The sequence below is a fragment of the Triturus cristatus genome, chromosome 6 (genome assembly GCF_964204655.1).
Source record: "Triturus cristatus chromosome 6, aTriCri1.1, whole genome shotgun sequence".
In the NCBI taxonomy this organism is placed as follows: Eukaryota; Metazoa; Chordata; class Amphibia; order Caudata; family Salamandridae; genus Triturus; species Triturus cristatus.
The window spans coordinates 619,588,325-619,612,491 of record NC_140589.1 but is presented as its reverse complement, the minus strand read 5'-3'; the positions used below and the strand labels follow the sequence as shown (position 1 = coordinate 619,612,491).

Below are 24,167 nucleotides of genomic sequence, written 5' to 3'. Positions count from 1 at the left end.
TATGAAAGATTCAATCCTGGAAAATGCGCCTTTCTGTATTGCATGTAGTTGGAAACAGTAGACACTTAATAGACTACATACATCTTGCAAGATGTGGATGATTCCTATTTTGTCTTAAGTTTATCCTGCAAAACCATTTTTACTGAAGGCAACACTTACAGATACATGCTCTGACCGCGGGGTCAAATTACTCACACCATCGGCAAGAGACATTGAAAGGAAGGATAGATTTATTAAGTGAGGGAAGACCAAGGTCCTACACAAATGAACTATTTTAACCTCCATGAACCCTAAAGAACCAGGCAAGGAAGTCAACATATCAGGAAGAAATGCAAAATGCCCTGTATCCAGCATCATCAAATGTCAATTTGATAAACCTCCACATCAAGATGGCCAGGATTTCAGCTCGAACGTTGTGCACCAAAAACCTGGAATCTCCACCAGCTACCTCTAAGACACTAACATCTATAATCAGCTACTTGACATTTACTATCCTGCTGTCCACCAAGAAGCTCAGAGCAGCTTGCTTCTTTTAATACACGCAACCCATGGACACACTGAGCTTTATCAAATACTGCATTGCAGTCTACCGCCCACACTCTTGCATTCCTTCCCCAATGCTGTAAATCACTGTGTTTGGTGTATGCCTAAGCACCCCATTACGTATGTTCCTCTCAACAGCTGTTGCTTTGATCATCTTGCTTCCCTCTCTCTGCTAAAGCTTGTCAGCACGATCTCCTTTGTTGAACCTCCACTTAGGCCCAGGATAGGAATTGCATGTTAAATTTATCCTTGCTACATGAGACTTCTTTTGACATCTGGTCATTCTGCAGAAACCTTTGGTTCAACTAAGAATTCAAATTTTTGAGGAGGCAGCAATGACAAATTACTAGCCTGGCTGATGAGGGGCGTTACCCCAAAACCAGTCCCAGGATGCTCGTTTCCGGTCCAGGGAAGACCTGGCTTGGCAGTTCGGGCTAGACTGTTCCCATGAGGAACAGTGTCAAGACTGATTTGCATAAAGCTGGGTCTCAGCTGGGGTGGCGAATTGAGCTAAAGAACAATGACAGATTCAACCCAGATCTGTGACTGGAGAGTGAGTATCTGAAAAGTTCAGAGTTCCATCCATCACCTTATGTTTACACCATTTATGGATATTCAAGCATCTGCACCGCAGGGTCAGACTATATGCATCAGGACTCCACAGTGATGTTATCCAAATAGCAGCTCGTTGAACCTACTGCGGAGCCCCGTATCATATCTGCTTCCAACACAAGCAGTCCCAGCAGCTCAGAGGTCTGGGCAGCAGGGGAAATGCCATCACCAACGCATTTCAACAGCCATAACTATATTACAAAGGTTGCAAACATGGGATCAGTGTATCCAATGTTTTCCCTCTGCATTGCTGGTTTTATATTCCTCTTCATTCAGTTTTCACCAACAGGTATTTCCTATCTACAGGTTGTCTAACATGGGCAGCTGCATCAATTCCTTGCAGATGCTGACCAGTAAGGCGCACAAGTTCTTCCATATATATCTCTGTGGTGCCTCTGATAACCCCATCTAAACCACCTCAACAGTCAAGCAACTGAAGTGAATGTGATGTGCAAACCAGTAATCCTTTACATCAGAGGAAAGCGCCATGACACATCTAATAGGGGGAAGCAGCGATATAAATGTTTAAGTAGGAATAGCCCAATGAAGTGAAAATTATAGTCAATGGTCGTTGTAGATCGGGACCTAGGCGCAATTTGATGCGGACCGCAATGGAGTTCAGGTGAGATACACCAACCACGTTTAACCTGGTTATAATAAAAATAAAATACTTTGACTTTATTTCTTATGTCCCAATCTACCACTGGAATATACTTCTAAAGCCTCCCCCCACCCCCAAATCCCAGAGGAGGCACTTAGCAACTTAACAGGGTGTCGTCGGGGTGGGTGCAGGGGGGAGGGGGGTTCAGTCTGGATGCCTCAGATCAGCTGGGCAGCTGCAGGAAAGGCATCTTGTTGTATCGCTGTAGCTTGAACAGGTCAGACTTCTGACCCTTGGAGTCCAATTCTTTAGCATGGGTACAAGAAGGAGCTGCTTTAGGGCTCCTCTCAGGTCACAGACAGCAAGTCCAGTCCTTTTCTATTCTTCTTCAGGTTCTGTTGTGTTCTCAGGTGGTTGCCTGGTGATATCACATTTATGCCTGGCACAAGCTTGTGGACTGGAATGACTCATTGTCACGCCCTAACAAAGGTCCTACCCTACCAAATTTAGAAATCATCAAAATAGCAAAAGTCTTCAGCCATATTTAAGTTGGGCTTCTGGGCTGGGGATGAGTGTTTGAAGTGTACTATGGTAATGCTAGTAACCTTCGACATCGAATACCAAAATCCACTATGTTACAGCCACAGTAGCCCAAATATATACAGACAGTAGTCTGGTAGAACAAAAGTACGGTTTTCAGCAACCAGCCAGTAGATACACAAGAATTGTTTTTGCATCCTGTTTCCGTTTCTTTAAAGTGCACACCAATGTGTAATATGTAAATCCAGCAGATCTGCCACCCCAAATTTGGTACTAATGTGAAAAGGGATGCTCACAATCCCCTCCCTGCAAATTCTGGAAGGTTCAGAAGGGTTCTCTCTACCCATTCAGGTCACCCTATTGTTTAATCCAGGGAGGCACCTTACACCTTTTTCACACTTATTCAAATGCTTCTTACTGGTTGGCAGAAGTGGGAGAGCAAATGCAAATTAAGCCTCCGGGAACTTCAGGCAGGTTAAAAGTGACTTTCTAAGAGTTACCTTTCCTAAAAATATTTATAAAAAAAAACTGACTGCCATTGAATTGGATTTTAATAACTATTAAGAAAATAGTTGGTTACTTTTCTAGCTAGTCCCATTCTTGAGATACAGTATTAAGAGGTTAATCTGTACTCTGGTTTTCTACATAGGTCAGCTAGAATTGCCACATTGAAATATAGCATTTGGGTACTAGTCACTGTAAGGACATGTTAACATTAAACATCTACATGTCCTACTTCTAGAAAAGCATGCTCCCTGCCTTGTGGGATCCATGGCCTACAAAAGGGTAACTTATTATTTAAAAGGGAGGTTTTGACCAATCAAAAGGTTTAGTTTGACAGGCCAAAACTGTGGTTTTTACACTGCACAATAGGTGCTGCAGTTCATCGGAGGCCTTTAACTTTCAAGCCCAGTGTACACCTTGTATAATTTACTAAGGACTTAGAGGTACAAGTTAAATATACCAATTCAACCATGTTTTAAAGGGTAAACACATGTACTTAACCATTGGTTAGAGTGCACAGAGTTTTAAAGCCAACAAAAATACATGGTCCAGTAAAAGGCAGATTTCCTAAATATAGTACCATCTACAAGGATCCCTATTCACCATGCTTCCAAACCCTCAGTAATTTGGTTGGAAATAAGTGGACACATAAAAGGGAGGATATGAACAGGGGCAAGGGATCATTCTTAAATGATTCTCTTGTCCAATGGAAATCCTGCACTGCTTGATAACTGCTGAAGTCAAGAATTTTAATGATACTATATCTCTGTTGTACGCCCACAACCCCAACAGAAGGCTTTACTTTAATGACAGAAGAAGCAGTATTACTACCCATATCTTTACTGAGGAACACTAGTCTTTAGAGGATGGGAAGACCCTTGTTCTGCTAGCAAAGAAAAAGTTACTTACCTTTGGTAACAATGTATCTGTAAGAGACATATGTAGTTATAGATTCCTTACCTTAGATTTACCCCCAGGCGTCCGTGTGGTTTTGGAGACATTTATTCGTAGCAGTACACCTGCGCGTAAGAAGGTGGCATCAGTTGACTTTGTGTCCGTCATCAGCATTGTGGTCACCGGGATGATGTCGCAGAGTCTACTTAGACACCGCCCCTGCGCGCTGACGTCAGTACTACTTTTCATGCCAAAAGCACAGAGCCAAGCAAGACACTGACCACTGGTGCACATAACTAGGGCCCTGTAAGGGAGTCCCTAGAAGTCAGTTCACTGAACGGGGAGGATGGATGGGGCGGTAATGATTCTATAACTACATATGTCTCTTACAGATCCATAGTTACCAAAGGTAAGTAACTTGTTCTTCTGAAAGAGACCGTAGTTATAGATTCCTTACCATAGAATAGATAGTCCAGCAACACCAACCCCGGTGGTGAGTCTGTGAACTAAGTTCACACCAGGAAGTCCTGGCGAACAGAACAGCTGAAAAACTCGTCTCTCCGGACTTGGCTGTCCAGGCAGTAATGTTTCACATGGCTGCCTGGCAGATGTGAACCAGCGGAACTACACGTCCCAATGCAGTAGTGGCTTCAGTCACCCTGGTAGAGTGGGCGCGCAGTCCTACTGGAGGTTCCTTTTTTGCCTAAGAATAGCAGATCTTGATGCACAGGACAACCCATCGAGAGATGGTACGTTTGTGCATGACCCAACCTTTCTTGTAGCTCACATAACCCACAAAGAGTTGATCTTCCACCCGGAACTCTTTAGTGCGGTCAAGGTAGGACAGCACACGTTTTGGGTCCAGATGGTGCAGTCTCTCCTTGGAGGGGCGTGGGAAGAAGGTGGGCAATGTAATGGTCTGACCTATGTGGAAAGAGGTAACCACTTTGGGCAGAAGAGAGGGCCTAGTACAAAGGACCACTTTGTCCAGATGGACCGCAAGAAAGGGAGGTTTGGAGGACAGAGCCCTCACCCTGCAAGCAGAGGTGATGGCAAGCAGGAAAGCAGTCTTTAAAGTAAGAAGACATCGAGGAGAATGTAGTGGCTCAAAGGGAGCACACACAGGAGAAGTAAAGACAAGATTTAAGTACCACTGGGGCATTACGAAGGAAGGAGGAGGAAAGCTGAGTAATGCCCTTCAGAAATCTGTTTACAATAAGGGACTTGAAAAGAGAAGGCTGATCAGTGAGGCGAAGAAAGGCTGAAAGATAGCCTTTAAGGTTACCCAGAGTAGAGCCCTGTTGGGCCAAAGAGAGAATGAGGAGAACGTCTGAAAGAGGGGAAGAAAGGGGGATCCACAGCCTTTGCTGTGCATCATGCCACAAATTGGTTCCATCTACAGGCGTACACCGTATTAGTGGAGGGACGCCTGGCTGCGAAGATGTTATTACAGACTTCGGGAGGAAGGTCGAAAGCAGTCAACTGTCGCTGCTCAATCTCCACACACGGCGGTGGAGGCTGGACAGATTCGGGTGGAGGACCGTCCCCTGCTGCTGTGACAGAAGATCTTCCCAAAGAGGCAGTCTGATCAGAGGATCGATGGCCATGCTCAAGAGCTTGGGGTACCAAACTCTTCGTGCCCAGTCCTGAGCCACAAGAATGACTTGGGCCCAGTCACGCTTGATATAATTCAGCACTCTGGGTAGAAGGTGTACAGGAGGCCGCAATTCCACTTGTGACGAAAGGCCTTGCCGAGCGAGTGCTGCTTCAGAAGCTCCAAATGCACAGAACTGCTGATATTGGGCATTCTCTTCGGTGGCGAATAAATCTAACCAAGGCTTGCCCCACTGCGGAAAAAGACCTTGCACCACCTCCGAGTGAAGATGCCATTCGTGATCCATCATGCACCGGTGGCTGAGTTTGTCCACCCTGGCGTTCAGGGAACCTGCCAGGTGTTTAAACACCAGGGATATGCCCTGATGTTCCAGCCATGTCCAAAGGTGAAGAACCTCTTGACCTAGGGTTCACGACCCCACCCACCCTGTTTGTTGCAGTACCACATGGCGGTGGCATTGTCTGTGAACACCTGCATTACTCTTCCTCTGACAGAAGGAAGGCATGCCTTCAGTGCGAGATGGATCACCCGAAGATCAGAAGGTTGATGAGGAGACCGGACTCCGCCAGAGACCGGAGACCACCTGATCTCCACCTCTCCCATGTGGCCGCCCATCCCAGGAGTGACACATCTGTCATCACTGTGAACTCTGGTTGGGGAAGGGAGAGGGATCTGCTGTTGATCCAATCCTGGTTTGTGAGCCACCCCTGCAACTGATGTGCCGTCCGCTTCGAGATCTGGACGACATTGGAAAGATTCCCCTGATGCTGCAACCACTGGAACTTCAGGTACCACTGCAGAGCCCGCATATGCCATCTGGTATGATCCACCAGCAGGATGCAGGAGGCCATGAGGCCCAGCAGCCTCAGGGCAATTCTTGCCGAAATCTGGGATAGAGGCGGAATCATCGATATCATAGCTTAAATATCCCGGACTCGCTGATGGGAGGATAAGCCTGAAACTGCGCTGTATCCAGAACTGTTCCGATGAAAAGGAGCTTCTGAGAGCGAATCGGGTGCAACTTCGGCACATTGATAGTGAACGCCAGCGACTGCAGGAGGTTCGCCATAGTCTGGAGGTAGGAGACGACAGCCTGAGGCTCGCCCGCCTTCAACAGCCAGTCGTCTAGATAAGGGAAGACAGGAACCCCTGATCTGCGCAGATGAGCTGTGACCACCGCCACTTTCATGAACACTCGAGGGGCACTGGTAAGGCCAAAAGGGAGCACAGTCAACTGGAAATGCTTGTGGTCTACTGTGAACCGTAGGTAACGCCTGTGGGCTGGCAGGACGGGAATGTGGAAATAGACATCCTGCAAGCCCAACGCTACTATCCAGTCTCCGGGATCGAGGGCAGAGAGGAGCCGAGCCAACATTAGCATTTTGAACCTCTCCTTCCGGAGGAAGCGGTTGACGGCCCTGAGGTCTAAGATAGGATGCAGGCCATTGTCCATCTTGGGTACCAGAATGTAGTGGGAAAAGCATCCACAACCTACTTCTGGCACAGGGACCCGTTCAATAGCTCCCTTGGCCAAGAGAGCTATAATTTCCTGGCAGAAAAGGGCGAAGTGATCCTCCGACATGCGATGGATTGCTGGTGGCATGGAGGGAGTAGCCCCTTCGGACTATCTGCAAAACCCACCTGCCCGACGTGATGGTTTGCCAGTCAGTGAGGTGATGGCGAATCCTGGCCTCTGGTGGCCCTGAATATTCGGACTAGGAAGGCTTGGAGGCTGCTGCAGGGGGATGGATGGGTGGACTGGCCGGCCCGCTGGCCCCAAGACCCACTTCGCTGGGTCCCACGGCCACGCATAGACTGGGTAGCTTGTGTGGTCCTATGACTCGCATGGGTGGTACGTGTCGGGGCACCCCTTCCGTAGCCACGCGTGGGGCGAGAGGTTGCTGCAAGGCCCAAGAATCCTTGAAGCGCTTGAGCGCTGAGTCCGCCTTGTCACCAAACAGGTGACGGCCATCAAAGGGCATGTCCAGCAGGGTGGATTGGACATCTCCTGAAAAACCAGACATCCCCAACCAGGTACAGTGTCTCAGAGCTACCGATGTGGAAACCGCTCTGGCCAGAGAGTCGGTGGTATCCAGCCAACACCGGATGGTGAACTTCTCTGCATCTCGACCCTCAGCCACTGTGCGGGTGAGCATGGCCTGGGCCTCCTCTGGGAACTGTGGCAGCACTTATACAACCGTATCCCACACTGTATGGGTATAATGGCCCAAGAGGCATGAAGTGTTTACTGACCGCAGCCCTAAGCTGGCGGAAGAAAACATCTTCTTCCCAAGGTAGTCCAGCTTCTTAGATTCCCTATCTGGGGGAGCAATAGGGAATGCGCCTTTCGAGGACCAGGCTTGGACCACCAAGCTCTCAGGGTGGGGTGTTTGGAGAGGAAAAGTGGGTTGCCCGGGTCAGGCGGTGGTGTTGGGCAATCAACCTGTCCACAGGAGCCCCTGTGCTGGGCTTGGACCAAGTGCTCAGAAGGATGACGGTGAGGGCTTCATTAAGAGGCAGCAGGGGCTCCAAAGAGTCTGCAGCCGGCTGAAGCACCTCTGTCAGGAGGTTAGTCCGGAGTGCCACCGTAGGAAGCTCGAGGCCAAAGGCTTCAGCCGCCCTACGCAACACCACAGTGTAGGAAGCTCCCTCCTCCTTAGCCACGGGGGGGGGGGGGGGGGGGGCGAGGGGGAGAGCATGCCAAGGTCTGGTAAGGTGTCCAGGCCACTGGCGTCCCCAAACTCCTCTCGCCAGTCCGGCTCTTCAAGCTGATCAGCTAAAGGGTCAAAGTCCTCCTCACTCTCCTCTGAACAGCAGTACAAAAGAACCCTCTGGCGCCCCTACCGACGTTGAACGACGCCGGTCTGGCACTGAGTCCAAGTCGGGGCTGAGGCAGACACCGGTTGGGAGCACAACCAGCGTTGGGGGCATCGTCACTGGAATCGGTGCCAGGTAAGGTACTGTGAGGACGACTGGCGCTGATCCAGATGCAGGCCTGGGTCCATGGGGGTCCTCCAGCGCTGGAGCCGCCAGCATTGAAGGCCCAGGGCCCCCAGCCAAGTCCATCGGGCCCAAAGGCATGCCTGTGGAGTTGGGCTGCCCAAAAATGCAGCGGAGCGCTTCTTAAAATGCACAAAGCTGGGCAGGGGACGCTCCGGGAAATGGAGGGAAGCACGGAGCCGTCCAAGCGCGCTCAGAATACTGAGCTGGAGAGCTACAACGCTCCAGGTCCCGCATTGCGTTGGCCGATGGACAGGGAAAATGCTTCGACTTACCGGAGGAGTGCAAAGACTTCAAAGATGAGTGGTAGTGACTCCGCGAGCGGTCCCACGACCTTCCTCTCAAACGGGACCTCGAACAACGCGGAGCAGACTGCCGGGCCTCAAAAAGCTTTCGGGACTGCTCTAGCAAAGACTTTGGGTTCATGACCTGGCAGTCGGAGCACAACTTCAGACTGTGGTCACGCTCCAGGCAAAAAAGACACACAAGATGCGGATGGGTGACAGACATCAGCTTGTGACAGGAGTCACGGGGCTTGAATCTGATCAAACGATGGAACATCCCTCGTGCACCAGGAGTCGAAGACTAGAAAAAGATGGGGGCACGCTCTCTCCGGATTTACACTGGCTGTCACGGAAAAAAAGGACGGCGCGCAATGGTGGCGTCTAAGTAGACACTACGACATCATCCGGGCGACCACGACAGACGCGGAGTCGACCAACGCCACCTAGCGACGTGCAGGGGTTCTGCTATAAAAAGATTTCTCCGTATGCAGTCTGAGGCCTGGGGGTAAATCTAAGGAAAGGAATCTATAACTAAAGATCTCTTTCAGAGAAGTCACTCAGGGGAACACTGCCCTGAAGGCCATAAAAAATGGTTGTAACTTTTACTATTTGAGGTCCGCCAACCAAACTCTCAGTAACATTGGGTTGGGGGAGAACTAGCATGAACTTTTAGGTAACTGTTCATTCCCAACCAACAACAGTTGAAACGCTTGTTTTCTGATAATATGTGGATACACTTAAGACATAGTCCTGACTAGTGATGGGCGTTTCTATTTGATACTGCTCATAAGGAGTCAAAGGCATCTTACTTGTTGGCAGAATGCTCCAGACTAATGCAAACCATGAAGCCATTCACCAGGAAATGAAATATTCAGATTCTGGAGACAGAATGATTCATTGTCTCTTCCTTAGTGTACATCTCATATCCCTAGTGAAAAGGCAACTGTCTTGGCCTACTTTGAGTCAGTCTAAAATGTCCAATCTGGGACTATTTCGGCGGCAGATAGGAAGGCCCAACACAACCCAAAAAGCAGGAATGAAGGCAAAAAGCTGCAACACACTAGGCATGAGAAGGTGAAAACGTATTTCCTAAATAAGGCAGAAATCTACAAGTCTGGCTCCCCCGAGGCCGCTTATCGCCCGGGTATTTAACTACCACGATAGAGACATTATCCTACAGGCGGTCAGATCTAGTCCCCCACTGAAAATATGAAACAGTGAAGTGGCCTTCTTCCCGGACTTCACGACTAAGGTCCAGGCCCAGCGCTGCAGCTTTCAGGCAGTGAAACAGGAACTTCGGGGTCGGGAAATCAAGTACGCTATGCTATACCCGGCGAAACAGAGTGGAATCGGGCGGGAAGCCATGGTTCTTTGAGTCTCCGGAGGAAGTGTGGGACTGGATGGAGGGATGGTCCAGAGCTGGGAGCCCGAGGCGAGATCCCAGTGGCAGATCGAGCCAACAGAATGGAAGCCACCCGAAAACACTTGTGAACAACTCTGCGGAGGTAGAAGGCCAGATGCAGGAGTCAAAGTGACAAATCGTCGGTGGGACATGGAGTGTGGGAGCTCCGCCAGACACGCAAGTATTGTTGGGGGAAGAGAGATACCGAGCATTACTCCGCACGAGACATTGAAGTTGGATGCTGGTAATCTGGGGTACAAAGGTGGGCCGCGTAGATGGGGGTCCACCAGAGTCTTGACAGTTACGGCAGAACTCATACTAATGTAATATGAACATGCGGGGGATGGGACTAACCCCGCGCATTTTACGCAACCTAGGGGGGGGGGGGGGGGGGGAAGAGAGGCACTCTGCCATGTTTGGGAGTGGGTAGTTCTAAATCTACGGGTAGGGGGCAGGGAGGGGGGAGGACACTGGGGGGAGGGATCGACGGCGTGTTCATAGGTTCATGGTTTCGTTGGTTTGCATTGTGATGTTTCATCATTAGGTAGCTTCGCACAGAGGAGACGGCCGTTATGTGTTACCTATCCGTTTGACCTGCTATGTGGGCTGGGTAACCTAGCTACGGATGGACAGCCGCTAGGATTGGTGGGTTACTGCTATATTGACCAAGGATTGCCACATACTGAGTTTTTTGCTGCAGTGGGGTTTGAGGGGGACCGGAAGAGCGAGGTAGCGCTAGGACACTTTGTGCCAACCATATTACGCACACCGCTGTTGATCTGTTGGACTATGCCTTTCCACCTGTTCGATGATGGTGGATGACAGGGTTGTATTGCTTTCTATCCTTACCTGTAATGTAAATGGGATGGGTGACAAAATCAAGCGTGGAGTTGTTCAGCAGTACTTAAAACGCCAGTCTCCGGACGTAGTGTTGCTACAAGAGACATCTAGTGGGGAATAAAAGTAAAGCCCTCACAAGGTGGGGATATAAACTTTTAGTACACGCAGACTACACTACAGGCTCACGAGGAACCGGTATTTTGGTTAAGAAAAACATGGCCCTCATTGCACACCGGACATGGGCCGACCCCGGGGGAAGATTTGCTGTTTTGAAGGCTCAGTGGGAGGGAAGAGCGCTTAACATAATTTCACTATACTTGCCACCGGCACTAGGTAAAGAAGCCTTAGCGGACCTTGACAAGATACTAACGGGCCTTCCTGTAGGCACGCCGATTATGGGAGGGGACTATAACCTAACCATTGACGATAAAATTGATAGGCACCCACAACGACCGGGGTCTAAGCCGAACGGGCTAATGGCAGCATTTACAATGGCTATGGGCCTCATGGATATAGGACGCACAGTACACCTAAGCACGCCACAATTTACCTACTTTTCTAATGCACATAGGAGCTCATCCCGCATTGATTACTTCCTGATTCATGCGGCCACAATAGGTGGTTTCAAACACCCCCGGGTTCTGCCGAGAGGGATCTCGGATCACTCCCCGGTATGGATCAAATACACACACTGGGAGCAACTGCCTCGCACAACGATTGTGCTAACCCGTGGTTGCTGAAAATACCGGATATCAAAGAGGAGCTGTGCACACACACAAGGAACTACTTTGAAGATAATTTAGGGTCGGTTGATTCGGCGCTTACTATTTGGGAAGCATTTAAGGTGGTATTGAAGGGGCGGGCTCTGTCACTAAAAACTGGCTATATACAGAATAAACATCGAGTACTACTCCAGCTGGAGGATGAGCTTAAGCAATTGGAATTAGAAAGTGCCAGCAGGCCAACAGACGACACACAGCACCGTCTCATACTCAAACAAGAAGAGTACAAACTTAAAGCGAGGGAACATATGATGGCCAAACATCTTAATATGCAAAATAGGCTATACGAACTGGGAGATAGGGCCGGGAGGACGCTAGCATGGTTAGAGAAAAGGGACCAAGGGGATAGATGGGTGCAAAGGCTAGAACTGCCTGATGGTGGGACGGTCACACATCCTAAAGATATAGCGGAGGCGTTCGCAAATCATTTCGAGAAAATCTATTCTCCCACTACCACCTACACTGCAGAGGATTCCCGCCAATTCCTCTCTGACAGTGACTTGCCCACACTCTCCGAATCGGAAAGAGATACCCTTGATAGCAACCTCTCCGATGAGTCAATTCAGAAAGCCATTACTCAAATCCGATCGGGTAAGGCGATGGGACCCAACGGCACCCCCATTGAGTTCCTGAAGGTGACGGCCTCTCAGGTAACCCCACATCTCCGGGCCATGTACAACGAGAGCTATGAGACCGGACTCCCCCCCACAAGATCAACGTCTAGCTACCATAGTAGTTATCCGCAAACCTGGGAAATCCAGGGATAACTGCGGGTCATATAGACCAATCTCCTTGATTAATTGAGGCTAAGGTATTGGCGAAAGTACTTGCTACTAGGTTGGTTGCAGTTGTCTCCTCCTTAGTTCACCCGGACCAGTCGGGCTTTATGCCCAGTAGGAACACAACACTTAATATCCGTCGTCTCCATAACGTATTGGCACGTAGAGTCTATTTGGAGCAAGATGCAGTGGTCCTCTCACTGGATGCCTCTATGGCATTTGACTCTATAGAATGGCCATACTTATTTGAGGTCCTTGCGAGGTTCCGGTTTGGTCCGAGGTTTTTGAGGTGGGTACAGCTGCTCTATACAGTTATACAGGGTCAGATACGAGTTAACAACTACACGTCCCGTGCTTTTATGCTGAGAAGGGATACCCGACAGGGTTGCCCACTGTCGCCACTTATATTTTCACTCATGCTAGAGCCACTAGAGGCGTGGATGAGGCGGGATGCAAAGGTGCGGGGGTTGAAATGGACACTGGACCAGGAGGATAGAATATCATTATACGCAGACGATATATTGCTTTATCTTGCCTCCCCCTATAAGTCCATCCGGGCTGTCCTGAACATCTTCACATACTTTGGGAAGTATTCCGGCTACGCCATCAACTGGAACAAATCTGTATTGTTTATGCTTCGTGGGCAGGTTCCTCTCCTTCTGGCGAACTGCGCGCTAGAGGTAGCTAGGGATGGTTTTCGATATTTGGGGATATATGTTACAGCAGATCCAGCCCTGTTCCATAGCCATAATCTGGCCCCTCCGCTGGCCCGGTTGCGAGCCGATGTGAGGCACTGGAGGTCTCTGCCGCTATCCCTGGTGGGCCGGGCCACCCTCTAAGATGCTTGCTCTCCCACGGTTTCTATATATTCTCCAGAATTGTCCGAACCGTGTTCCAGATACATATTTTGCAGCGGTGGAGATTGAGGTTCGTACCTTGTTGTGGGATGGCGGGGCCCTTCATGTATCACTGAAAAAGCTAACCAAGGGATGGTACGATGGTGGCATAGCCTTTCCAGACCTAAAATTATACTACCGGGCCTCGCAGCTGGTGACGGTGAATCATTGGATGTACCACCCTCCAAATGATCCGGCATATGTGCTGGACAGTTACCAAACTGGACGAGTCGGGTACCTGGGCGCACTCTATTCCAAAGTCAAAAAACAAAGGCTTATTGGGCCCACGTCTCACACGATAGACATCTGGCGCCAGGCTAACTCCCGGTTGGGTTGGGCAAACACCCTCACAAAGGCAACACCCCTGTGGCAGACCCAGAGACTAGTTTGACAAGTGGGACCTGACTGGAATCTCAAAGGTTGGAAATTTGATCAAAAAAGGTTCCATTCTTAGCTTCAGGGAACTGAAAGAGACATATCACATGGCACAAGGAGAATTGTTTTGCTACTTGCAAATTAGACACGCCCTTCTGACTGCTTTCACTGACTTCAAAGACATACCAGAGTCGTCGCCACTAGAGGACCGGTTATTAGATGGGCCGATACACTCGAAGGCCATTTCCCTAACCTATAAGAAGTTGTGTAATAACCTACCGACACTTTCAAGCCACTCCGAGAGAAGTGGCAAAGCGACATTGGACCCATTGAGGAAGAGGACTGGAGGGAGGCCCTGATGACTCCTAGAGAGGCGGCTATTACTCTCCGCTTCCGGTTGATTCAACTCCGGATCCTACACCGGTGCTACATGACCGAGGTCGTCCTGGCTAAGATAGGTGCTAGAAAGGATGCGCTCTGTCTTAGGGGGTGCTAACAGGTGGCCACTTTTTACCACATGATATGGGACTGCCCTGCTGTGAAACCGATATGGGAGGGAGCCACGACTAAACTTCAAACCGCACTGGGGAAAAAGTTAGTTCTTACGCCTCAGATTGGCTTACTTAATATATGGGTAGCTACAGACCTCACGGAGATTGAGCAACAGATGGCAACACTAGGCTTTACCTTAGTTAAACGTGAAATAGTGTGTCACTGGGGGACTGCAGACGCACCATCTGTACGGGTATGGGTACAGGAGCTTGATAGATGTATGGTAGCAGAAAAGGAAGTGTTCATAATTCTTGGTTGCCCCAAGAAGTGGGATAAGAAATGGAAGGCATGGAATGTATATTGAAGAAATATATGTATATCACCGGTGGTGGAATTGGCAATGAGGACAAATGAGAAGTGTTGAAACAGTAACTGCAATTCAATATCCCTTACCTATGTATAATGTGGTCGACAGATATGCTAACAAAGATGATACTCTGTGTGTGATGACTGTAACATTTTAAGAAAATGTTATCACAAAAAAGAAAAATGAAATCTACAGGTCCTTGCCATGGGGGATCTGTGGTTTCAGATTCTATGGGTGGCCCAGAATTTCTGCATGCATAATGGGCTAAAAAGTGAAGCCAGTACTACGGGCTGTTCTTGGCCAATGGGGCATTATAGTTTGGGTCAGAGCAGTGGTTCTGGAACTACCAAGAAGCACATGCTCTGAAAACGCCAGGCTGTGGACAAAAAATAATAAAATAGACACCAAGTAGAAAAAGGAAATAAGCTTGGTCTCTGAGAAACCTGGTTTAACAAATCAAGATGCCCAGTAGAAAATAATTGACTAAGTTAATCTGAGAAACATGGGTGGGTCTGCTATCTTCCTCGACTCCCATTCTTTTATTTTATGCTATGGTAAAGTGACAAATCTCCTGTTCAGCCCGAGAAAATAACCTTTTTGTTTGGACTGACATAAGGATAACAGCAACAAAACAAAATAATGCCTAGCACAATACAAAATGAGCACAAGAACACAGATCGTCTTCCAAAGCATTTCTTCAATGACCTGTCAAGCAAAAATTGAGATATTGTAAGCAGTTTAGTAGTTCACAGTCCTTTATTTCTATTTTTAAAATAAAGAATAGAGTCTTTGAACTTACAAGCATAAAATGCTGCAAGACATTTCAAGCATTGTGGGTTCTTGAGTGCACCAAAATGAGTCAAACGGTCCTGTGCGCATTAGAATAAGTCAAATGAAAAATACTGAAATTGCCTGAACGCACAGTACAACTTTAATTTCTGTATGGGCCCAAAATTTTGTCACTGCTATAATTGCCACCAGTGGAGAATAACATACATTCTCTACTGATGCAACCTGACATTAGTCCAAAATATTTGCGCCAGCTACGGTATAAACAGAAGAAAAGCCTTCTCTCACATGGGCTAGCCAAGTTCAGACCAACTCATGTATTAAGTCACGAAAAAGGACAGACCCATCAAACTAAGGGTACCGATAAGAAGGTGGCTCAGAACTCCTCTCCATGCTGCACGTGGGGGGATGGTGGAATAAAGTAGTAGAGCAAAGAAGGCATATTTCATTTCCTAAAATTGCCCATGTCAACCCGTTACCTCCACAATACCCTAAGTGCTGATACAGAAACAGTTTAATGGATAGAGGAGCCGCAATGCAGTTTGATGAAAAATCATTAAAAAGTGTACATAACGTTTTCAAGCACCTTCAGAATTATTGCGTTCACTTACTGAAAAATGTTAGCCCGGTAATAGATGCAGCATATTCTAATGGTTGGTATGAAACATTGCAGGGTAAACAAGGTTGAGCAAGTTCATCACAGCTGAGTTATTACCTAAATACCAACATTTCCCTTTTATATTCCTTAATAGTATGTCACTGGTTAAACTGAATTTTTTTTTTAACCACACCATTCATACGCCATTGTAGAGATATTCAAAAATAACACTTTTTAGTGTGCACTCAAATGAAATATGCTTCATGTTTGGCCTACACAACAGTAAAGGTAAGGATTATTAGCAGACTTGCTATTAGAAACTGTTCAAAGCAGGCTCAAACGTTTAGATAGAAAGTTGACAATTAAATGGAGCTTTAACGTCAGAGTAACGGATGTACAGCAAGATGAAATAGAAATGTATTACCACCTGCGTCGCATGCAAAGTTTTCCTTATCACATTTGTCATTTTATCATGTACAATTGCTATGAAAAGATTCTGGAATTCAGTTTATTTTAGCAACATCTATGGTAATGCTGAAAGCAGGAAATTAAAATGTTGCCACTTAAAAGTGCAATTTTAACTAGACAAAAAAACCCATCAACTGGTACATTTTCTTAGGGTTTAAATGAAATACTAGAACTTAAATCATCCATTTGGATAGAGTAATGAACAAAATATTTTCTGCACGATTGATAGCTTGATGATAAATTCTTTTCCTGGTGCACTGTTCTTTCTGTTCAGGGGCACTTCATAAGCTTGTCCACGTTTTAGGAAATAATTGCTCTGCAATGTGAACCTGGGCACTTTACGGAACTCTGAAGGCAGAGGGTTCAAACAGAATAACTTTCAATGTCTTCGGCGGTGTCTCCGTTCCCCATCACTAAAACATTCGGAGCAGGTGCTCGTGGGTTTTCAGCACAGTAAACATGGTTTCTTTTTTTAAAGTGGTCCATTACAAAGTCTTTTGGAATGTCTCAAGACTGGCTGTATCCGGAGCTCTGGCTTCCAGTTGGACCCTGTTCTTCACTGTTTGAGAGGGAAAGGAGGCTGAGGTTATATGAAAGGTTATGATAATGCTTGTAAGTACTCAGAAGTGTATAGATTAGGCTTTAATTGTAACTACAGAAAACATACATCAATAAATTACACCGAAAATATATCAGAACATAGAAATAGGTAATTAATGGTAAAGGTTCATTACAAGGTAACTACCCACACGGTGTTTCCCAAAAATGGTTTCACAGTAATTGCACCGATTATTTTTATGAGCAGGATACGCACCTTATTCATTCCAGTACTCTGTCCAGTACTGAGCTCTTCAGCTAAAACCCAAAGTGGTATCCATCTTCACTGATGGTCGAGAAAGGAAAACAAAGCTGCTTCAACTTTCAAAACCCTCGGCATGTTTTGAGGGTTTCCACTCCAAGTAGGGTCTGGCCATCCCTGTGAGATTGTCCTACTTCGTCACCTCAATTCTGACTATTTATTTTCTGCTCGCCTGTATGCTCTCCAAGAAACGAAGTCGCCCAGATGAAAAAGAGATGCTCCTGAATGTTGGTACCGTGAGAGGGCTTACTGAGTAAGAAGTACACTTTGTTTCAAATTACTGTAGCTTAATTTATTCGTACCCGTCCACCAGACTCCTCTGCATTAACAACTAACTGTCATCTAACTATCAAAGAAATAATTATTCAGACAGCGAAAGCATAGGTCTAAATTAGGTTTCAAGCCAAAAACAGCTAAACTTGATAACGTATTAGCCATTGACTGGTAAACAAAGGTCACAGGCAACAATGCTTTATATGTCAGATGCTGCACTGGTACTGGTGGGATGCATGGAAATAGTCGGAGGAAAAGAAGACCTTATACTAGGCCTTGGCGGAGTTCTGCTACGTGGATATCTGCAAAGTGCAGGAAAAACTCCACTGTGTTTGCGGAGTTCCACAAGCGGCAGAGTAAGGCAAGTCGCCCTGATTTTAGCGCTGGGAGTTGTCCCCGTGCTGTAAAATCAGCACGAACTGCACCACGCGTAGCACAAGGTGGCACTGCTTCTTTCTGCCGCTCGAGTAGATGTTCTACTCACGCGGCAGCTTCCTCAACGAGAGTGGCAGCAACCTGTCGCGACCACCTGAGTTGAGCAATCTCGCCGGGGCGTAGTCTAGCATACAATTTTCCTCGCTTGCCAACTTAATGTTGGCGAGCCCCGTGAGAAGAAAAACCTCTACCCTGAGTTTTTTTGGATCCCTTCGCTCTATGGGGAGTGGGCAAAACACCACAAACTCCGTGAGCAGAGCAGAATTTTGTGCCCAGGCCTACCTTATACCATAGTAAGCCATGAAAATAACATTTCTTCCAGCAGTTAGTCAAAGCCGAGATCAAGTTGCTTTTTCCTGGGGTGATTTTGGACAGCTGCCCCAATGTCGACAGTATTGCTTGTAGGAGGCAGGAAGCTAACTGCTTGGCAGAGTTCAGACAGCTAGGTTATAGTGCCCATGCTTGCTGCAGTGGCACCTTAGTCTCGTGTAGGACAATCTAAAATGGAACAGGCCTGTTCTGGTACTTTTTAAATACAAACCATGATTCATCGAGATTGTACTTTATTAAAGGCATTTTTAGCACTTATAGGAGAACCAAGAGATAAGTTGCTCTAATTGACTGGTGACTTTGTTCCAATCCATGTAGTGTTCGAGACCTCGTTTAGTACGTAAACATCTTGATTCTGCTAGTTTAAGGGACACGAACATCCAAACAATTGGTTAAAAGACCCCCCCCCCCCCATATATTTTTAAAACAGGTTACTCTTTTGAAATAAAGCTACCCATTAACAAGAGTAAGTTGGAAAAAAGACAGGTGAATTAAGAGAGTAGAGTGCTTTTTAAAATATATTTATTAACTTCTAGTATTTTTGGAGCAATACAGGACATGCAGTCATGTTCACGAAAGATAACGACATGGAAGAATAATGGAAGTGTTATATGTCGGACACAGAGGGAGCCATAAACATGACCAGGAAACAGGAATGCTAGCCAATACAAAAAAGTGCTCCAATGGCGCCCTGCGTGTTGTGAATGTCTGTTCGATGAAACCTAGTGAATGAGCGTCCTTCACACCAGAGGGTGACAAGGGAACGATCAGAGCAAACAAACCCCTGTAAAACAGCAACAACGACCGATAGGTGGTGTGGTATCCCAGACAGGGGGAGGATTACAAAGCGAGGGTCGGGAACAGCAGTTTAGATGAGGAAGGGTGTGTGGGGGTGTGTGTGTGTTTTTTGATGGGGGGGCAGCCATATTAACCACAAGCTACTCATTCAGGGTGTGTGTGTGTGTCATACCTGATCTGTGCTAGAGAGGCAGTAAGTAATGCTTTCCCAACCCTGCAGAGAGGATGCTTTCTCAGCCCCTTGATTTCCTTGTGTCCGAGTGCACCATGCTCCGCCTGACCACCACCGATTGACGGCATGCTTGCCTTATCTGGTAGAGACTTAGTCTAGCCTCAATTTCTTTACCTTAGAATTCTCCCCGGCACCAGAATGGATCTAGAAACTTTTTCAGCAGTACCCTGGCACATCGGTAGAGGGCACCATGTGACTCTGTACCAACGTCGTCCATGTATGCGACGTCACTGCAGTCCATACAAGCCTCTCCCCGACACGCAGATGTCAGTTTCTTCTGTGACTATTTACCGCGCCATAACGGAGAGCCGTCAAAGAAACTGGCTGTGGAAACAGCGTGCCATACAAGATAAATCTCTTTAAATTAACAATTGCGAACCTGAAATGCATGGTATGCGAGTACCAAGAAAGGGATATTTTATTTAAGATTGAATCAGTTCGCAGAACGGGGAGGAGGGGTGGGTTGGTAAGGAATCTGCGGCTAGACTAGGTCTCTACCAGATAAGGCGTTACCGAAAGTAAGGAACTTGTTCTTCTGAGACATATAGCTGCAGATGACTCACCTTAGAATAGATACCCAAGCAATACCATCCCTGCAGGAGGGTTGGCACACCAATCATACTAAAGATTCCAGAACAGAACTAAAGGTCTAATAAAGGACACACAACACCAGGCACTCTTAGGAAGTTAGGTGTGCAAGAGTATACATTTCCCCTCAAGAACTGTGGCAATAACCACAGGCAAGCAAAGTCATAAAGACGGTGAAAAGCATCGGAATAGAGTTACCCATGGCAGAGTAACAGAAAAGTGTCTGTAGACAATATTCAATATAAATACAATACTAGGTCGATCCCAAGGTGGGATCTGACCAATGGTTGGCCATGACTTGGGAACCCAAAGGCAACAGCCAATGCTACTCAGCTATAAGGGCTTGACTTGAAAAACCATTATGTCAGTCAAACATTTCGCAAAACATTAAGAAAATGGGCTCAAGAACCGAACCCATGGGAGGCAGGTGACGCGTCCACAGTGCAGCCCCCGGGAGGGAGATCCCCGGCATCTCCCGGAGTCGAGGGTGGCCGTGCAGCAGACGACGCAGGCCTTGCCTGAGGCTTGACGCTGCGGACGCGGGCGGAGCAAGGTGTGCGCCAATTCTCCCGGTAAGGAGCCAGCGGGGGGTCAGAGGCCTGCACGATACCGGGACAGGAGGAGGGCTGACACGTGGCCCCGTGGTAGCCAGCGGCAGTAATTTTTGCACCTCCGTGGCGGGCACCCACCCCCCGCTGGCCGCCCGCCGCAGGCCACCATGGGGGGGAAGGGCCAACGTGGGGGAGCACAGGCCAGGCTCGACAAGTATGCCTTTCAGAAAGACCGGACTGCCTCCCCCCCCCCCTGACAAGGCCAAAGAGATCACCTTGGCAGATGTTATGGCCACGCTGACCCAGATGCAAACCTCTATTGGCACGATATCCACAGATGTGACGCTGCTGAGAGCTGACGTCGCCAAAATCAACACGAGACTGTCCGAGGTCGAAACGACTACCGCCACCCTTACCAAAGACGTGACCGAGAGCAGGAAACGCATACAGTCGCTGGAACGGGTTCAAAAACAGCTTATGGACAAGCTTGATGACCAGGAGGGCAGGTCTAGACGGAACAACGTACGCGTCGTGGGTGTGCCTGAGCGTGAGCGGGGACCGGCACTGGACCTCTTCGTGGAAAAGCTTATCACGGAACAGCTGCAGCCGCGTGGACTTTCCAAATTTTTCTCGGTCGAAAGGGCGCACCGGGTGCCTGGGGGGAGGCCGAGGCCTGGGGCCCCCCCGCGCCCGATCCTGGCCCGTATTTTTAACTTCCGAGATAGAGACGCTATCCTTCAGGCGGCGCGTACCGCCCCCCCGCTACGGGTTGACAACTGCACGGTAACCCTCTATCCGGACTACACCGCGACAGTGTTGCGGCAACGCTGAGACTTCATCGCGGTCAAAGCGGAGCAGCGTGCTCGAGAACTTAAATATGCGATGCTTTACCCAGCAAAGCTGCGGGTGGAGGCGGAGGGGCACACATGGTTCTTTGCCACGCCGACGGAGGCCACAGAGTGGCTGGAGGGCTGGCTCCCGGCAGAGGCATCGGGCCGGGCGGGGCGCACCCGTCGAAACCATTCTGCCTCCCCTGAAAAATCTGGAGGACCCTAGACCGCAGGAGACTGTCACCGCGCTACCTAGCTGGACTGCCATGGCGCGAGCGAACTTCGGCAGCGGGAAGGAGGCGGATGCCACATGGGTTTGGACACTCCCGGTAGACTCAGACAATGAAGGGGTGTCGCAGTCATGATCTACGAACTTTGCAACATGCTGCTGACCGGTTTCCTGAATGGACACGCACATGGTGCGGGGATCGGACGAGGGGCACTGGGCAGCCATTCCCCCGCACGCAAGTAGAAGTTATGGGAATTAAGCACTCTGCTAAGTTTGGGTGGCGGGTAGTTTTAAATCCGCTGGGCAGTGAGGCAGGGAGAGGGAGGGGGGACAGGGGCATCTTGGGAATGTTGGTTTGTGTTCTGTTCTAGGTTTAGCTACCACACATTGGCAGACTTTGCAACTCAGACCTGTTCGAGATCCAAAGGGAGATGCGCGGAGACGACTACTTTCCACCACCCTACATGACAAGGGAATCACATAATACCACCCAGGAGGCCACCGTTAGCTCCACAGGGGAACAAACACAGCGACACAGTCCCACACTTAATATTCTATCGTGGAATGTGAACGGGCTCGGAGATAAGATTAAACTAGGGCTGGTCTTACAGTATCTCAAGCGCAAGGGGCCGGCGGTGGCACTCCTACAAGAAACGCATCTGGTAGGCTCGACCACGAAAGCACTGGACAGATGGGGTTTTAAGATGGCGATACATTCTGAGTTCACGTCTGGGTCCCGAGGGGTTGGCATATTGGTAAACAAGCGCTTCCCGCTGATTCTAGTTGACTCCCGTAGGGAGGAGCAGGGCCGATTCGCGGCGCTCACCTGCCAATGGGAGGGTATAGTGTATAATTTGATCACTGTGTACATCCCACCGACACTCCACCAGGATACGCTCCGGGCATTAGGGGAATTCCTGCTGACATTACCACCAGGGGAACTCATTATGGGTGGGGATTTCAATGCAACTATGGACCCGCTACTGGACAGGTCATCATTCAGAGATCACGGTGGCGCCACCCCCAAACTGCGCGAATTCACGGAGGCACTCGGCCTCATAGACACCTGGAGGGCTCGCTGTCCTGACGACCGACAATACACCTTCCACTCAGGGGTTCACAACACCCTTTCCCGCATAGACTATATCTTCACGTCACCCACAGGGTTTAGGGGCATGACCGACGTTTCCCACCTGCCCAGAGGCATCTCGGACCATTCTACGGTAGTGATCACATTTACACTTTCTACCCCACGTAACCGCAGGATATTCCCAATTCATCCGGGATACCTCAAAATCCCCACAATTCGTAAAGCCCTTCAGGCGACGACCAAACATTATTTCGCTGAAAACAAGGACCCGGAGATAAGCCCTACGACTTTGTGGGAGGCGTACAAAACAGTCCTTCGTGGACAAGCAATCTCAATGATTACAGACTATAAGAGGACCCAGCAGCTTGAGGTGCTTAGGCTCGAGCAGGGGGTGAAAGAGGCAGAGGCCAACCACACCACGCATATCGACGATGACACCGCGCATAGTGCCCATATGGCGTGGCAGGAATATCGCTCCTATCTTTGGGAAGCCGCACGAGCCAAGCAGACGGCTGCACGGCGTACTGTTTACGAGCTGGGAGACAAGGCGGGTAAACTGCTGGCCTGGCTTGAGAGGCGGGAACGGGCGACGCGTTGGGTGGCGCGGATCAGGCTAGATTCGGGAGGCTACACGTCGGAGCCGCGGCAAATCGTAGAGGCCCTGGCGGCTCACTACAAGAAGGTCTATACACCGGAGGCCTCGTCCACGGTGGCGGAAAACGAGGCCTTCCTCCGGGACATCGCGATGCCACGGCTGGCTCCGTCGGAAGTAGAGGCCCTAGAGGCGGACATGAAGGCGGAAGAGCTCACGTTAGCAATACTCGCTCTCCGTGCCGGGAAGGCGATGGGCCCAAACGGAATTCCGGTGGAATTCTATAAATCGAACGCTGCCCACGTAGTCCCGCATCTATTGGCCATGTACAACGACAGCCTGTCGACAGGGATACTCCCCCCGGACCAGAGAGTGGCTACCATAGTGGCGATTCCGAAGCCTACCAAACCAGCGCATGAGTGCGCTTCCTATCGCCCAATCTCATTGCTTAATGCTGAGGCAAAGATTCTGGCAAAGGTGCTGGCGACAAGGCTGCAGCCCTACCTCACAACCCTAATACACCCGGACCAATCGGGATTTATGCCACGCCGGAATACCGCCTTAAATATACGGCGGCTCCACGGGATTCTTGTGCGCCGCACCTCGATAGAGGAGGACGCGGCCATCCTCTCGCTGGATGCGCGGATGGCGTTCGACCTGGTGGAATGGCCGTTCCTCTTCGCTGTCCTTCACCACGTGGGACTCGGCCCCAAGATGTGCGCATGGATTCAGCTTTTGTATACCGAGCCACTGGCACAGGTTGTGGTCAATGGCCATATCTCAGACCCCTTTCCGTTGGGGCGGGGCACGCGACAGGGCTGCCCTCTTTCCCCGCTCCTTTTTGCTTTGGCTCTAGAGCCACTTGCGGCCTGGCTGCGGCAGGACCCGGTGATCCGGGGACTAAAGTGGACAATGGGGTGGGAGGATCGCATTTCCCTCTATGCTGACGACATCCTGTTATACTTAGCCTCCCCTACGC

At 49.0% G+C, this 24,167-nt stretch overlaps 1 protein-coding gene across 1 annotated transcript in view; it reads right to left on the bottom strand.

The window, feature by feature from the left end:
* Window positions 1-15,263: 15,263 nt before the first annotated feature.
* CCNC (cyclin C) overlaps window positions 15,264-24,167 on the bottom strand; it is a 275,260-nt gene continuing 266,356 nt past the window's right edge. The window contains exon 13 of the mRNA XM_085611110.1: window positions 15,264-16,940. The gene's annotated coding sequence lies outside the window, so the exon portion shown is untranslated. The remainder of the gene's footprint in view (window positions 16,941-24,167) is intronic.